Source organism: Octopus bimaculoides, chromosome 12 (genome assembly GCF_046866305.1).
Source record: "Octopus bimaculoides isolate indiv1 chromosome 12, ASM4686630v1, whole genome shotgun sequence".
Lineage (NCBI taxonomy): Eukaryota > Metazoa > Mollusca > Cephalopoda > Octopoda > Octopodidae > Octopus > Octopus bimaculoides.
The window spans coordinates 1,205,447-1,225,018 of NC_142939.1; the positions used below are offsets into that span (position 1 = coordinate 1,205,447).

At 33.4% G+C, this 19,572-nt stretch overlaps 2 long non-coding RNA genes across 2 annotated transcripts in view; one reads left to right on the forward strand and one right to left on the reverse strand.

Annotated features, from left to right (window-relative positions):
• The window catches only part of LOC149132940 (uncharacterized), a 389,921-nt gene that overhangs the window by 187,780 nt on the left and 182,569 nt on the right, over positions 1-19,572 (forward strand). The window lies entirely within an intron of this gene.
• Positions 1,239-19,572, reverse strand: part of LOC128249181 (uncharacterized) — a 136,611-nt gene continuing 118,277 nt past the window's right edge. The window contains exon 2 of the long non-coding RNA XR_008265273.2: positions 1,239-1,341. This is a non-coding gene — a long non-coding RNA (uncharacterized LOC128249181). The remainder of the gene's footprint in view (positions 1,342-19,572) is intronic.

The window sequence follows — 19,572 nt, forward strand, 5'->3', positions numbered from 1 at the left end:
GCTTTTTGGAAAACACAATATGAAATGAAGCTTCAGCTTAGTCAACATATCATTATAATAATTTCCCCAACCCGCGAATCAAATGATTCGGCCATGGTCTGTTCTGAAAAGTATTTCTAATTTCCTCATGATTTATTTCTAGCTAACCGCTGCTTCTTGAACACTGTACACTTTAATATTTGAATAATTTAATGGTTATAGTTACAACAGAACATTATAATGAAATTTATATATGCGCTTTTATGTACACTTTTCGAAGAATTGACCATGAAAGGATGTGCTTTAGTGAAGTGCATGTTCAGTACTCCTTATACATTGTAAAGTATAGTTGCAAAATATGTTAGAATAAAAAGGAAGAAAACCCACGACCCGTTATAATATAGCGATTTCCATATTTGTTAAAAATTATTGCATTCATAGATGAAGTTCCTCTGTATGATCAACATTCGAACAGTATTATTTGACTAGCCGTACTAATATCATCACATCATATCGCGCTTGCTTGCTAGATTTTGGAATTGCTCCAGGTGCAGTTTCGCGTATTTTAAACTTAAGATCCTATTAACTTGAAGTGTTACATTTATTAACAACCCATGCATATATCAGATCCAAGCTGTCCCCTATATTTGTTCACATATGTAAAATGTTCACGTGCGAATAACATGGTCATGGGCCTGCAGAATTTTCTGTTCTACTCCTGATTTTGCATTACAGGGACCACTTTGCACATAATATTTATATTAATATATTGAATGAAAAGCCCCTTCGCTGTGAATATGATTGGAAACTGATGTAATTATATAATTGAATCTGTTATACCTTGTATCACTCATACATAAAATGCCTCAGTTAACGGTCAAGATGTTAATTAACGTATTCAGGACGTTCTTCCTAAAAAGAACTTCATACATCCACAAATGATCGAAACGTGCTATATATGGAGAACTATCCGCAATGTTTAACATCGATGTGATTACATTACGCTTTGATTGTGTTCATAGACGTGTGAAAGTAATATTGCTGATTGATCTTGCCACTCTCAATCCCGTACGTACACATACAGGCGCAATAACAGACACAGAAACCCACTAACACACACACACACACACACAATTACCCTCATATACACGCGCAAATTCACATACGAATTAGCACAAAATATAAACACACAAAACAATCAAACACGCACAGTCTCACACACACAAGCTCTTAGAACAAAATATAGGAAATGACTTGAATTACGCCATTATATATCTCTATTTTATTACTTATCTGGGGCTTGATTGTGGACACGTTTATTCACAACACATACGGGTGTAACGCGGTGGTATAATTGATATTCTGAAATAAAAACACGGAAACTTTTATAGAATTCAGAAGACTGAAAACTAAATATATCTCTGATTCCAGTATTAAAGAGTAATAAGTGTTAGATACGAGGATCATTGGAAATTCTTTTTTCCAATTTATGATAATTTGGATATTTATTTAGAAGAGAAGTGTGAAGCATGTAACCTAAATACATAGTTAAGAAATACATGTAATAATACTTAAGAAATATATGAAAAAAAGCAGAAATCTGAAATGTGAAAAGACGGGCTGAAATGTGAAAAGACGGGCTGAAATGTGAAAAGACAGGAATAAGATTAAATCTCTAACATAAAGAATAATTATCATGGACCGTGATTTATTATTTAGTTTTATATACCCTTTCGAAAAACTATCATTATTATTATTTTTCAGGTTACTGCCTGGAATCGAACTCGGAATCCTGGGGTTAGTAGCCCGCGCTCTTAACCACTGCGCCATATGCCCCAAAAATACCTTAGGGATGAGAACCCAAGTTCGAAATTTCCCCCAAGACACTCGATGAAGGCTGGAGGGTATATTAACCGAAACGTCTTAACAGCAAACAAGATGAAGACAAATATCCGTTAACTGTAAATAATGTAAATAATGTACATTATTCCTCATCTCTTAAATGTTCCTAGTAAATTGTGCAGTAGTCCACACAAATCAGTGTTTTAGTTTGGTGTTTCTGTCAACCTGAGTTGCTATTATATATCCTTGAGATCTGAACAAAATGACAGGAGAAGTGACCAGTACAAACTGCAATACATATAAGCTGAAAATGAAATTGCAAACCGCATTAGAAATAAACTATTCCTTGATTTTTATTACTGAGAAACTATACCCTACACGTGGCAGATGAACGACTACTTACATTCCACCTAAAAATGGTGGTATAGCCAAAATCGGTCTGTTTATCGCCTTCATAATTTTATATAGAACTTGTGTAGTCTATGGAACTCAATTGTCTACGAGTGGGAAATAAAATGACGCATCTCCGTGTAATATTTCAGAATGGTTCAGTAAATAACAGAAGCTACTTTTGTGTTTCTAGAGGAAAGGGTTCGGATAGACCGAATAGTTTTTTTCTTTAAATGAATTGACCTGTGTATTTAGCCATTAATATTTCACCAAGCGAGTGGATATCAGTGTACGTCCGCCAATTTCCTTACGCTTGACATATTTATATTCCAGTGAGAGTTGGTCAGTAAATTCCCATAAGATATTTATTATGGAATCTTCTCGAATCAAGTCATTTTCCTTTATTTTTCTTTCCAAAATGTTTGATTAATAATCTCAAGGTTCTAATAATTGATGGTTTAATGTTTTGATTTAATATAGCAGCAACGCTAGTATTTCTTTCGTATCTTCTAATCACTCTGCTCACTGACTGAAATTCCTCTACCTCACTTGGTATTTTTCTCTGGAATAAATTTATAACTTTCTGAGAAGCAGCATCAGTAACATTTATTGATTGCCCTCTCATGTCTCTGTAAATTGCCGATTAGTTTCCATTAAATGTCTTGATAATCTTTCTTTCAGCTACACTCTTCTCATAGAGGAATTTTTCACTGAGAGTGTTAGTACGTTTTTTAATGTAATTCTTAATGAAATGTTCTCTTACAGTCTGTAAACGTAGGTTCTCTTTTATTTTTTCATTCTTTCTTTGAGGGGAGTTTAATTATTCGTCTGTTTGAATGTGATAAGCAAGGACATTCAACTGATTCTACTCTGATGATCAGCAAGAATATTTGCTATTTGCAAATCCACCGGGGCAGTTTTTTATAATTATTTTGCTTTTCTTTAATTCATTTCTATCTCAAGGGTGTTAATTTGTGATTGCTAAAGAGTGTGTTAACAGGCGTTAATTTGCCTAAATGAATTGGACATAATCTGCATATTCTCCCTCGATTTCATCGTACAAATTAGACGTTTTTGTTTCCCTTTTTTGTTAGACATGTTCTGGTTTCCGGAATAGGGAGTAATAAAAATGAAATATTTCTTTAAAAGAATTCCCGAGTAGTATTACACTTTAATTGTTTATACTCAGAAGTATTCCACATCGTGGAATACATATATTTCTTGGTGGTGTTGTTATGGACCTCGTCAGACTGCTGTAGACAGTCGATCGATATGAATGAAACGATATAATAGCAGTCAGCTTGTATGTTGATCAGCGAAGTGTATTATCTTATTATTGAGCGTATATCTTGAACTGAAATGTTCAGAAATCATATCTAGTTATGTTATCGCCTATTGCAAGAATTAAAAACGCTTGATTTTTTTTTTTTACGATTTCCTTCGATAACTCTCCGGTATTCTTCAAGTCACCAATTTCATTCATGAGCCGAATATTGCAGCAATTCCGAAGATAATGTTTTTTCAATCAATATGATTAAAAGAATAACGGGTAATTTTTAACAAGGCTGAGAATTGTGTTATTCATAGTATGTGCAAATAGATTACATAAGAGCGTTCTCCCGTTGAGCCTGTGTGTGTAAACATGTAGAATATATATATATATATATATATATATATATATATATATATATATATACAAGAATAAGGGCATGGATATATATATATATATATATATATATATATATATATATATATGCGCGTGTGTGTGCATATATATATATATATGTGTGTGTGTGTGTGTGTGGTGTGTGTGTGTGTATAAATGCATTTACGAGTGCAGGACGTCAGCAAGTGCATAAACAACATGAAATGCAAAAACAAACGGGTTAAATACGCAAACAATGAGAGAAAAAATGGAAAAGTAAACACAGAGAACGAACCTTCATCAGTTAACGGCTTTCTATCTACTCCTCATTTCGAGCATTCACTGAATCTTCAAAGACAGTTGCTCCCATAAATTCCAAAATAAAATTGGGAAGAAAAACAGGACAGTGGAGACACACTAGGAACCCAAACGAAAACAAACATGGAGGGTCGTTTTGTTTGCAATGTCTTGTACCCGATATGCACCTATACATACAGGTGGATGTCGGTATGCACATACCTGTACGTATATATGCATATACTCATTTACTATTTGTTTTATATATATATATATATATATATATATACAAACATATACAAATATACATACATATTTATATATATATATATATATATACATATATATATATATATATAAAGTGAAGTATATTGCCACTTAAGTGTGGCTGACCCCTAGGGGTGGATGTTACTGTTGCTTTTATGTATGTATATATATATATGTATATGTATATGTATATTTGTGTGTGTGTGTGTGTGTGTGTGTGTGTGTGTGTGTGTGTTTGCATATGTTTGTGTGTCTGTTTGTCCCCCCACCATCGCTTGACAACCGATGGTGGTGTGCTTACATCCCTGTAACTTAGCGTTTCGGCAAAAGAGACTGATCGGATAAATACTACGCTTACAAAGAATAAGCCCTGGGGTCGATTAGCTGCACTAATAAGGCGGTGCTCCAGCATGGCCTCAGTCAAATGACTGAAACAAGTAAACGTGTAAGAGAATATATATATATATATATATATATATATATATATATATACTACGAGTATACATACGTCTCTCTCTCTTTCTCACTTTCTCTCTCACTCTCTCTCTCTATATATATATAGAGAGAGAGAGGGGGAGAGAAAGAGAGAGACCATGAGAGAGACAGAGAGAGTGAGGGAGAGAGAGAGAGATTAGATTGATATAGATATAAATACATGTTTACACACACAGGCTCAACGGGAGAACGCTCTTATGTAATCTATTTGCACATACTATGAATAACACAATTCTCAGCCTTGTTAAAAATTACCCGTTATTCTTTTAATCATATTGATTGAAAAAAACATTATCTTCGGAATTGCTGCAATATTCGGCTCATGAATGAAATTGGTGACTTGAAGAATACCGGAGAGTTATCGAAGGAAATCGTAAAAAAAAAAAATCAAGCGTTTTTAATTCTTGCAATAGGCGATAACATAACTAGATATGATTTCTGAACATTTCAGTTCAAGATATACGCTCAATAATAAGATAATACACTTCGCTGATCAACATACAAGCTGACTGCTATTATATCGTTTCATTCATATCGATCGACTGTCTACAGCAGTCTGACGAGGTCCATAACAACACCACCAAGAAATATATGTATTCCACGATGTGGAATACTTCTGAGTATAAACAATTAAAGTGTAATACTACTCGGGAATTCTTTTAAAGAAATATTTCATTTTTATTACTCCCTATTCCGGAAACCAGAACATGTCTAACAAAAAAGGGAAACAAAAACGTCTAATTTGTACGATGAAATCGAGGGAGAATATGCAGATTATTTGTGTGTGTGTGTGTGTGTGTGTGTGTGTGTGTGTGCTTGCATATGTTTGTGTGTCTGTTTGTCCCCCCACCATCGCTTGACAACCGATGGTGGTGTGCTTACATCCCTGTAACTTAGCGTTTCGGCAAAAGAGACTGATCGGATAAATACTACGCTTACAAAGAATAAGCCCTGGGGTCGATTAGCTGCACTAATAAGGCGGTGCTCCAGCATGGCCTCAGTCAAATGACTGAAACAAGTAGACGTGTAAGAGAATATATATATATATATATATATATATATATATATATATATACTACGAGTATACATACGTCTCTCTCTCTTTCTCACTTTCTCTCTCACTCTCTCTCTCTATATATATATAGAGAGAGAGAGGGGGAGAGAAAGAGAGAGACCATGAGAGAGACAGAGAGAGTGAGGGAGAGAGAGAGAGATTAGATTGATATAGATATAAATACATAGTAAACAAAGATGAATTAGAAATCCATGTGTTTTACCACAGGAAGTACTCGACGATCAGCGGTTATAAAAAGTTGTATAAAGAAGAATTTCTCGCCAGGAAATTTGGGTTTCGAACGCAAACAGAAAATCTATTGAGTTCTCGTCGTCCGTTTTTAATTAGAACTAAGCATTAAGTGAAATGTTTTTTTTTTTTTTATGATATAACATATATACCATGGATTACAATTGTGTCAACAAATTCACGTGTCTTATGTTCCCAGACACTGATAATTATGGTAGTCAGTCATTCATGTATATATATGATATATATAATATATATTTCACAAGGCGGTGAGATGGCACAATTGTAAGAACGCCGAGCAGAATGCTGAACACTATTCTGTCAGTCTTTATGCTCTGAGTTCAAATTCATCCAAGTTCGATATCACCTTACTTCGTTTCCGGGTCAATAAAATATATGCCCGTTCAGTACAGAGTTGTAATTAATCGACATACTCCCTCCCCTGAAGTTACCAGCCTGGCGCGAAAATTTGAAACCCATATATCAACATTACTGGAATTTCTCTCGTGAGAAAACGATCGAACAGATGTGTATGTATACATCTGTGGCACTGATAACTGAGTATGACAACGACTTTTACGATATAGACATCACAAAAGAAAAAATCTACCACAATGAAACAAACGTGTAGCATTCTTGCGTACTTAGGTCTTCAAATAAATACAATGAACTGCCGAATGCATCATAAATGTGACTTCTCTAAATTTATAGTCACATTTCCGTTAACGAATGAATTGTGTTTTACCATAGTTCATATTGCAATAACGGTCATCAACCTATTTTCTAAATGCAATGTATACGCTGATATAAAGAACAGACTCGTTTTATGATGTTTAATATTTTACTCAAATGTATATAATTATTATCAATAAATCCTTTTAAAAATTGCATGTAAAGAATTAAGATTTTTTTTTTATTTTCCGCCTAATTATTATCACTCACGTGTGATAAGGTCATTGCAGTACTAGCAATATGGAGATCATTAAGTTTTGATATAGGTAATGATGATAATAATAATAATAAATAATAATAAAATAATAACAACAACAACAACGGTAGCAGTAGAGCATCCACAACAACTGAGATAATAATGGTGATGATGATGATGATGATGATTACGACGATGAAGACGACAATTCCAAAGATGATGATGATAATGGCTGTAGTAGTGATGGTGATGAAACATTAGATATAATGATGTCTAATAATAAAGTTTTAAAATTTGACACAAGGCCAGCAATTTCGAAGTAGTGTATCCGTTAAGGTAATTACATCGACTACAGTGTCGAACTGGAATTCATTTTGTCGACTCCAGAGGGATGAAGGAGAAATTTGTCGTCGGCAGAATTTGAACTCAAAGCGTTAAGACAGACGAATTGTCGCTAAGCATTTTACCAGCGCGGTTACGATTCTTCCAGTTTGACGTCTGAATATTAATATTATACTTGTTCTTAAATAATGAGGACAGCGAGCTGGCAGAATCGTTAGCCCGCCGGGCGAAATGCTTAACGATACTTCGTCTGCCTTTACGGTCTGAGTTTAAATTCCGCCGAGGTCGACTTTTCCTTTCGAAGTTGATAAACTAAGTACCAGTTGCGTACTTGGATCGATATAATCGACTGGAAACTCCCCCAAAATTTCGGGGCTTGTGCCTAGGGTAGAAAAGAATCGTTAGCCACCTGCATCATTATTATATGCACGGCTACTATCAGCCATAGCTGTCTTATTAATGATGCAATTTCAACTCATCAATGACATCATCATCATTGCGTCACCACCATCATCATCAAAACCAACCTCTCCCATCACTATTATCATCACATTCATAAATATCATTAGTAAGAGTGTAGGAACAGGAAGAGAAGCAGTCGCACTAACAGTGTTTGCATCATTACGAAACTTGCTAAATATGACCAAGAGAGGTTTTAAGAAACAGCGAAGTACAGACGCATATAAAGACTACATCAAAAGCACAACTTTACACTATACACATTCCCATAAATTAGCAATCCTGGTTTTCGTTTAATTCTTTTATGTAATCAGTTATGGCAATATCAAGTACCATTCCACATTTTGTGTCTTTTATTCAAATATTTTAGTGAAAGACGATTTGAATTTTAATTGGACCACATTGAATTTCTGAATTTCAAGACAGGTATTATAAGTTAATATCAATTGTTTCACGCGTAACAGGTGGCCACATTTAATGAGATAATCTGTTTGTGCTTTTGCATTTGTGTTATTGCGATTTAATATCTTCTCAGGTGTTTCACTTTATTCATGTAGGCATTGTGGTAATTATTCTTGTTGCACTTTAATTGATGTTTTTCCAGAGAGTGCTTCCTACGATGATGGCGGTAGAAATGAATAGTTGTTAGGATTTCTGGATTTCCGAAGAAACTCTACTTCATTTCCATAAAATCTCTTTTATTTTTGAGATATAGGTATTTTTTTACTCTAGACAAGAGGCCCGAAATTTCGGAGGAGGGGGCCAGTCGATTAGATTGACCCCAGTACGCAAGTGGTACTGAATTTCATCCCCGAAAGGACGAAAGGCAAAGTCGACCTCGGCAGAATTTGAGCTCACTACGTAAAGACGGAAGAAATACCGCTAAGCATTTTGCCTTGCGTGCTAACATTTCTTATTTCTTTATTGCCCACATGCGGCTAAACATAGAGGGAACAAACAAGGACAGACAAAGGGATTAAGTCGATTACATCGACCCAGTGCGTAACTAGTACTTAATTTATCGACTCCGAAAGGATGAAAGGTCAAGTCGACCTCGGTGGAATTTGAACTCAGAACGTAACGGCAGACGTAATACCAGTAAGTATTTCTTTCTGAGTTGACGAGGTGAGTTATGCTTAACCCTAGGTGCAGTAACATCCACTGAGGAGAACTGAGATGCAATACATCTGAGGTCGAAGTCATGCGATATACATATATCAGCTTCTTCACTAGTGAGCTTGTCTCAATACAGTACGTATCGTTCGCTCCCTCACTTTCGTTATCTTATTTTAACTCTTGTTTCTAGGAATGTTGCTACTATTTTTTACCCTAGTTAATGAACTGGTCTCTATGTTTTAATTGCTAATGGGCCTCCTACATTATTCATATAATACACCTCTACCGTTTTGAAATAGCACACGCTTTCAATGGGGTTTCTTTGAATTGACGAGACGTATTATGCTTAACCCTAGGCGCAATAAGAGCCTCTGACGAGAACTGAGATGTCACGTATCAGAGCTCAAAAACACGTGATATGGATATATCTGTTTCCTCACTTGTGAGTTTGTCTCACTACAGTACGTAGATTTCTCGGTCTCGTCAAATTATTAAGCTACCAAGTCGTTTTTTTAAATCATATTTCTAGCAATATATATATATATATATATATATATATATATATATATATAAGCGCAGGAGCGGCTTTATGTTACGTAGCTTGCTTACTAACCAAATGGTTCCGGGCTTAGTTCCACTGCGTGGCACCTTTGCCAGGTGACTTCTACTATAGCCTTGGGCCGACCAAACCCTTCTGAGTGAATTTGATAGATGGAAACAGAAGGAAGTCCGTCGTATATATATATATATGTATGTATGTGTGTATGTATGTATATATAGGTAAATGTATACGTTTGTATATCTTTGTTTGTTCCCCCACCATCGCTTGACAACCAATGTTGGTGTGTTTACGTCACCGCAATTCAGCGGTTCGGGGAAAAGAGACTAATAGAATAAGTACTAGGCTCACAAACAATAAGTCATGGGATCGATTTGTTCGACTAAAGGCGGTGCTCTAGCATGGCCGCAATCAAATTACTGAATCACTTAAACAATAAAAGAATATACACACATATCTCGTATATATATCATTGACACACTCACACATACGCACACACACACACAATCACATACATGCATACACATGTGCGAGTGTGTGTATATAAAGCTGTTATTTTATATTTCTCGCAGATATTTATTTAATATCACTCTTTCTTTGAGGAATCCCTTCCTTCTCCTCATAAATACATAGTATTAAAACGCATCGATAAACATATTTTGAACTTTAAGATGAATGACAGTGAAAAGGGTCTCCGTTTTTACAATATGAATTTTCTCCGTACAAAAGGATTTTTCTTCTATTGTGGAACGCCTTTGCGGTACGGCATGCTCTAAAATTATCTAGTAAATGTTTTTGCATTCGAGAGTATTTCAAGAATATATGACATTCTTTTCATTGCTTGTGTTGCGTGTGTAAAACTCTTCTAGTGAAAACATATACAAAGACTGTTATGTTGAAATGCTATATGAAATATTTTGGTCGTGTGAAAAAAATTGTATTTTTGTTTCCATATGTATATAAATGTATGACAAATTTACCTCGTATTTTAGAAAATAAAACCTGTTTTATTAAAAAAACATGAAGAAAAATTTCGCGCATTTTCAACCTTTTCTTCTCATTTTTCCTATGGAACGTGAGCTGTACGCATGTTTTTAAGCATTTTACTAGGAACCACCATTCGACAAATCTTCCAAGTCAGATAAAAGCAGACGAAAACTTAAACGAGAAAATAATCAAGGAACTGAAAAAAATCAATATCAAACTTTCAAACATAAACGAAACACTCCAGAAATTTCTTGTATTTACCACAAAACACAGAATGAAGGGAGAAAATAGATTGAGAAAAAAATTACATCAATAACAGCATTCAAAATTTATGTAAAAGGGTTGAAACAGTAGTACAAATATGACCAAGGGAATATAATTCACCACATACGGAAATATTCGGAAGTATTTCCTATTGCACTTTCCTTTAAAAAACCGAATAAACTATATTTGAACGAACAACACTAACAAGAACATTTTCATTCTGGAATATTCCGAATAGTGGAAGATACGAACGTTGCATAAGTTCATAAATTCTACACTGATGATATTACTGATGAAAGAAAAACTAAATCCAATACTCAAAGCATCAGAACAACAGACAATTCTACGATGTTAATTTTGTGTAGACATAATGTAATATGAACCAGAGCATACACTAATGAACAAAACTGCAAAGTATATTGACTAAGAAACGAATATCCAAATTTGAAATAAAACCTGACAGAGAGCTATAATATCGTATTTATAAACTTTGGAAACACGACCATGAGAAGTCAAATTTGTTTATTGAGATAGAAGAAAAGTAAACACCGGTTTTTAACTATACAGACATATTCAAAATATAATAAACATTAGACTACTCCTTCTTTAAGAATGCTAAACTCTACAACTGTAAACAATGTAGTTAATCACTACGTCATCATTGACCCAATAACGAAAAGAAATTCAAGCATTGATCAAATCTACAGTGATCTCTAAGTAACAGGAGAATCGGAACTGTCGTAACACGGACTCTGAGCTCAAATTGCAAGGGGTGAAAAATGAACCGGCAATCGAAGTTACAGCATTAATTTAGGATAGAAACGCATTTGTGTGTGTATGTATGCATGTATGTATATGTACATATATGCATATGTCTCTCTTCCTATATATATATATATATATATATTATATATATATATATATATATATTATATATATATATATATATATATTATATATATATATATATATATATATATATATATATATACATGAACACTAACAGGAAAGATATAGTTTCATTTGAAAATTACAAATCAGAATATATATATATATATATATATATATATATATATGGTAACACAACATGGATAAAAGAATATTTTCTTACGAAAATAAGTATAGAAATTTTAAGGATGTACTACAGCATGACCATACACAAATGACTGAAACAAATATAAGAATTAAAGAATAAAAGCATATATGTATATATGTGTATGTATATATATATATATATATATATATATATATATATATATATATATACGTATCTATGTACGCATATATATATATATATATATATATATATATATACGTATCTATGTACGCATATATATATATATATATGTATATATATATATGTGTGTGTGTCTGTGTCTGTGTCGTATTTGTAAACAAACCCAAGAGCCTATAAATTACAGAGAAGTGCGACCACATATATTTTCATAATCACTAAGTATATATTATCTTTTATAATAATAATATATAATTACAATACACACACACACACACACACACACACACACACACACACACACACACACACACACACACACACACACACACACACACACACACACACACACACACACACACACACACATACATATATATATATATATATATATATATATATATTAAATGCATATATATATAATTTTAAGATCAATTGCGAACGACGTTGAATCTTTAAAAGAAAATGTGATTGTAGAAAGTTATTTAAGTAAATGTCTTCTGCACGAAGAACAGCTCTGTCTGCAGGTGCTATATTTTCTTATCTGCTTCCCCAACTCTTATCAATTCCAAGAGCAATGAGTAAATTCAAACGTGTATATTCATTATGGTCTTATGACGTGATTAGCTATTTCTCTCTGAAGGTAAGCTGAATAACTCCATAATTGAAGAAAGTCATTTGTGAACATAGAAAGAAATTGATTCAGTTATTCCACATCAAAACTGCATAAATAATACGAATCCTTTTTTGCATTTGTATATTCTACTTACACGATGTTGAACATACGAATATGTCACGTGCATTTGCATATGAAGCGTTAAATGTCTGAGGTGCTCTACCTCTGACATTTCTGCAGACAAAAATCGAATCTCGATCACTAGTTATTCTACGAAACGTTTCAGATAATTTTGCTCATATAAGTCAATATTGCTGCCTTTCTCCAATAGTTTGAATAATTGGTAATGTCACATACAAAAAAAACATTCAAGATGCTTCCGTTTCTTGTAGAATGTGTACAATTATATGGAAAACACACGCCTATACTCCCCACAAAGCCATAGATAGGTAGATAGATAGATAGATAGATCGAGATATAAACATAGAGATGTTTATGTCTGCATATAAGCGCCTACGTCATATTCTACAGACGATTATAGTCCATTATTTTAATTTTTATAGTCCGTTATAGTCCGTTATTTTTATTTTTATTGTTATTTTTTTCTTTCTTATTTATGAGTTTGTTCTTATTTTCATGTAATTTCCTGGAACAGACACATGAAAGAATATTCTAGATGACTGTGTCTTACAAATCCCGTGGTATGACCACATCATTTTCCTCCTTGCAGGAAGGTAGAACCGTTATTCTTCCCTTTATACTATCCTACCCTATGGATTATTTAATCCGCTGTGTTAGCGTATTCACAACTATGCATATTTCACTAACTAGATTAGCAGAATTATAACCTTCATACAATACAATTAGCTACCACCTGCTGAGTACCCAGTGGACAGATATTTGGTATTCTTTCTGTGATGAAGCTTCAAGCAAAATACAAATTATTCAAGTCGATTGCAATTTTTATTCTCACCAGGAGATAAAAGCTGAGGTGAAACCCATTTCATCACTCTTCTGAATGAGGCTAAAATTAGTTGCCTACAGAGAGATATATTTTACAGTGCATCTTAAAATATTTAAGACATCCGTGAATCAAGTAACGTTTAATGTTCTAATATCATATGAGATTTGAGTTATAGTCAAATATGCTGTGATGGCTAGTGAGAACTCATATTAACATATTATCATTTTGTTTCTAACGAGTTCAGTTTGCAAATAATGTGAAGAGAATCGTGTATTTTAGTCGATTTAAGAATAGTATAAACAAACTTCGAAAAAGTGAACGATAGTATTATGAAAATAATGCTATCTTACAGTATTTTACACTATATCGAATATCTATTTAGGTGGCTTGAATGTAACGATTAAAATAAGCAGCATACGGTTAAACGTTCCCCGATAGGCCAAATGCAGTTTGTAATTTTTCATACATAAATCTGAATTTAACAATCGACATTCTTCTGTTAGTGCCACATAGTCAATTGTATACTGTTATAAAATCTACCAAATGTATTTATGGCTTCCTGCTTACAGAGAAAACTTAAGCCGCGTAACTAAATCGTTCTCTTGCTAGTTAGAATATAATAGAAGGCATTCTGATCAGTACATTGTGTGGCATTTTATGGGGTGTCGTCGATAATACGATTTCCACTTGCGATAGCAAAAGTTTTTCTATTGTGAGTAGATTTCTCACAGGAGAACGTGAGTTTGTATAATTATAGCAGAAAATTACTCGTATAAAGCAGAATATATCCGTATATTTGCAATTAAATGCATTAGGATCTTAGTCCGGAAAGACACGTCCAAATGCAGTGGTCATGCTGCTTTCTCACAAAAACACACCACAACCTTATTAAGTTTCATTCTGGTAACAGATTCATTTTCTGATTTCTATCGCAAAGATAAGTAACTTCATTTCAGTTTTGATCAATAAAGTTCGCATAACTGTAGGGGACAGTATTCTTTTATTTGCTAATGTTTATATTGGCGGTATGAGGGAGCCCGTATTTTATATAGAGGATTATGTAATGAATAATTTTGCATTGTATTAAGAGAATTAATAGAGGAGTATAGCATGCTAATTGGTACAAAATTAGAAAATCTTAAAATCTTCAGCGTACAGGTTTATTCTTTAGATTGAAATGCATATGTTTGTTGCTGTTTACTTTGAGAGCAAATGACATTGAGCAGATTCATGATAATAGTATACCATCCACAGCTTTCATATTAGCATGTACATTTTCTAATACCTAAGTAGTTTGAATGTGTACCAATCGATGTATGTGTATACGCAAGCTTGCCTGCGAGTGAAGAACATCCAGTAATTTTCCTCAAAGAAACATAAAACTGCGAAAACGTCTTAAAAAAAAGTGTCCCTATGTCCTTTATTCCGAAAACTAGGAGCGTTGAGGTGAGAGCATGTTTAAAATTTTACCACCGCTATATTTTCTAATTGAATGTATTTTCGGAGCTCCATTTTGCTATTAATTTGTGCTCAAAAGAAATGCTGCAATGAGGAAATGTACACATACATTTGGTGTAAAGACAAACATATGTAAGAGAAATAAACGGTCACACTCGCACACGTATACATAAGAACATACATACACACATACATACATACATACATACATACATGCACACAAACACACACATACACACACACACACACACACACACACACACACACACGTGTCGAACTTACGTTACTTTGAGTAACATGAGTCCAGAAATGGTTAGTTAAGTCAGCATTTGACCCGGCAGGAAAATAACATATGCAAAGCAAAATGGGATGATACAGTGCGAAACGGTGATATTTTGTTATGTCTAATATGCTTGGCATTAAAACATTCAGCGGAGGTGATGTGGTTACATTTTACGAATGAATAATGATAGAATTCAAAAGCAACTCTTCAAAGGACAACGAAACAATTCATGACGTGTGGTGGGTAGGACATTCTTACAGTACAAAGAAAAATTTGGGTACACTTTAAAACGTCTCCACATAAATAGTAATGAACGGTAGGATATTGCAACATGAAATTTAAGTATAAGCCCTCATCCTCAGGTTACGTTAACTAAATCAATATTTATTTCCTTTTGCTTTTTAAATTCATACGTATAAATCTAAGCAAGATTGTTCTAAATATTTTCGCTATTTGCTGGAGATTTTGCTTCAGTTTTACATTCCGGGTGACAGGTGGTGATCCAAGACCTAGATGCATTCTATGCACTGAAAATGTTATCGCTTTCGTACCCATTGATAAGGAAAATTATAGTAATATTAAGTAGTTTTCTAGTCCTTATATCACGTAAAATATTTGTAATTATCAATGAGCAGAGAAGTAAAAATTCGTTGTGAAGTCTATATTCGTGTGCGTTGAGAGTTCTTATAGCCATAGTGTTATTTATTTTGATAGATGAGAAGTTTTTTCCTTGAGTTTTAATATGTATAAATTTACCGACAGAATACATGGTCCTATAAATATACATAATACGTTCTTTCAAAATCACATGTTTTAGTGATTTTCCCATAATTTTGAATCGGAATATTTGATTTCTTTTACCCTGAACTGGATTTATACTCGATCGACTGCGGCATATAATCTTTACATAATTTTATTAGTATTTTAGTTTTCTGTTTCCATGTTTTGATATGAAACTTTCTCATGTAATATGTAGTTTGCATAGAAGTCTATTACAAAATATTATTTAATTTTATCATAGCTCTATATTCTTTTAAAACACATTTCTCGTTCCTTGATTAAATGGGATTGCTAAATTGAAATAATACTTATCCACATGTTTTTTTTTCCCATGTTCTTATATATTGCGAAATTCAGTTTCGTTCCATTTATTTTGATCGGCTTGTTTTTTCTATGGCTATATGCCGTCTTCTGTTAGTTGCTTCAGTCGTACCCTACTCTAGTAATACCTTTACGTTTCTGATTCTTTAATTCCCATTGCATATTTTGTATCACTCCCATCTCCTGCAACTTTTAGTATGTTTTTATTTAACTGACTTCCCTACTTGTATTCTTTCTCTTTTCACCGTTTTCTTCACGCCCTATTTTCACTATCATTCTATGTCTTCCAATTAATTCCCCATATGAAACACTTCCTTCTTTATAGTAAGGCACCTTTTACTGTTTATTAATTGCTTTTTCCATATATTCATTCGTCCTTGTTCTAATTTTAAAACAAGATTTCTATAAAAGGGATTTTTTCTTCGCTGTAAATAATATACCAATTTCCACGTATATAGGTGATTTATGCTTTTCAATGATTAATTAATTTTCAACACGTTTATAAAGAGAGAGAGAGAGAGAGAGAGAGAGAGAGAGAGAGAGAGAGAGAGAGAGAGGAGGGTGTCAGAAGGCAGGAGTGAAAGAGAAAGAGAGATTTTTTCAAAACTGAAAGTGAGAGATTGTCTCGTGACGTGGGGTTCACATCACTGCGGTTTTAGGTGAGAACAACTATCTATCTATCTATCTATCTATCTATCTATCTATCTATATCAGGATATATATTCATTCACATATATATGTGTGTGTATGTGTGGATATGCATATATATATATATATATATAAGTGCATTCAGTAATCATCGTATAGCAATTTCCTTCACTTCTCCATGTATAGCCGATGAGTGACTCTCCTTTGAGACAGACACAACTCAGGCTATGCTTTCAGGCTTTTGGGATAAAGTTTTCAGGAATTACAACTAATTCCGCGAAATATTAACGTGTATCGCTACTACTACTACTACTACTACTACTACTACTACTACTACTACTACTACTACTACTACTACTAATAATAATAATAATAATAATAATAATAATAATAATAATAATAATTTGGATGGCCAAAATTTCCTTGCTTTCTTTGAAATTATATAGCTACTCTGTGATTAAGTGAATGACAGATTATCCTTTACTTTAAAATGCGTGTCATTTTAAAATTTAGGGATTATAAGTAATATGAATCGTCAATTTGTTGTTTTTTCAGCATCATTAGCATGGTAAATGAAGCATATTAGGAAACAATACTCGGTGTGCGTTACGAAACCTCTTCATTGGTATTTGCATGTGAACAAAAATAAATGTGTCATCACTCACAGAAAATATTTAACTTAGACCAGTCGAAAAACTTCATACTAACACAATAGATAAGAATATGAGATTTCCGATGCTCTTTTATTTCGTAAACAACATTTTCAAGTGCATTTTATCAGCATACTTGAATGTTGATCGAATTAGCATTTTGATAAATTATTTTGTATTTACAAGTGTAATGGAGAAAGGAGTTCTGCTTTATTTAAAGTAAAAGTTTAAAGAAAGCAAAGTTTGTGGTGATACGTAGACAAGATAAAAGTTTCCAAATATCTTGTTGGAACTGACTTCATTACATAAAAAGGAGAAAGTTTCAGTTTGTGCTTCCTGAAATCTCTTCGGTTTCTTTCTCCTTCAATCATTCCATGGGATTGTAATGTAGCATGGGTACAATGGGTAGTGCACCCACCATCCGTTTGGACGAAATTGGTGAGGACAGCATTGAAATTAAGTAGGAAGTCTTTTTTAGTCGTATATCTGTCAAGGTGTCGGATTTGAATTTCTTCATTTATCTTTTCTGAAGAGGGCTAGGAATTTCAATTGTGCATCAAGTAAACAATTAAAAATTTGATTTAAACTTTAACAAATGGCACTAATAATTGTTACTATTTTCTCATTTATTAATATTGTTGTTGTTGTTGATGTTATCATCATCATCAACAACATCATCATCATTATTATTCAAAATTATTCCTCACATTCAACTATTCTTCTCGTCTTACTCATTTTCTCCTTCCACCTCATCCTCATCATAAATACATAAAAATATATGAAATATTTTAGTTTGAAGAAAATTCAGTTATTAATGTATTTTCATATCAAATGTAACAGATAAAGGATATCTGGCTCCAACACTATAGTTAATATACAATAACACGTTCTTCCTTCTTTATAACTCGATATTTTGTTCAAGACATCGACTTGGCTCGGCGTAAGACAATGAAAATATTCAAAAGAAAATAAAAGAACGTGAGTACATCGATTAAACAATAACATCTAAATCTATGTCTCTTTTATGCAGATCGGATTAGATACTTAATCAATGGCAAAAGAGGAAGTGAAAGCATATTAATTTACATAGGTATAATACTATAATTGTCTATTGTTCCACATCCTATGTATGTAAACAAATGCCGCGTATCATTGAATTAAAATCCTTTCAATTCCAATATCAATATCATTTGGCTTAAAATCTCTGTATCTAGCGAGCTAGCTATCCATTATTTGTTCGCCTATTTATTTGTCTTTTCTTCAAACTAATTTATCTATCTTTCTATCTATACCACACAATTCTTCTTACACTAGATTGATGAATAGAAAGCCATTGGTTCGGTATTGTTTGGTAATTTTATTGCGCATATCCGAATATAACGGAAAGGAAGCAAAAACAAAGAAATATATGTAATATTTGAGTCGCCAAGATGTGCGAGCCTGTCTTATTATCAATATTACAATTCTTTCGATAAAAGAGACAAGAAACAAGTATGTTACTTTCTTTATAGTCTCTGCATCCTCCACCACAACGACGGCTACCAACTTCTTTGCTGTAACAACATTACTACCCCTGCCACCACAATTTTCACTAACACGCTCACCACTAAACGTACCGTCATCAAAATTTCCCCCACAAGCATCGCCGTAGATAGACGCTACCATACCGCTGCAATGGTGACCAGTACCATTATTACAACTATTAGAACCACCAACGAACACACACAAAGGATTGTATCCAAAAA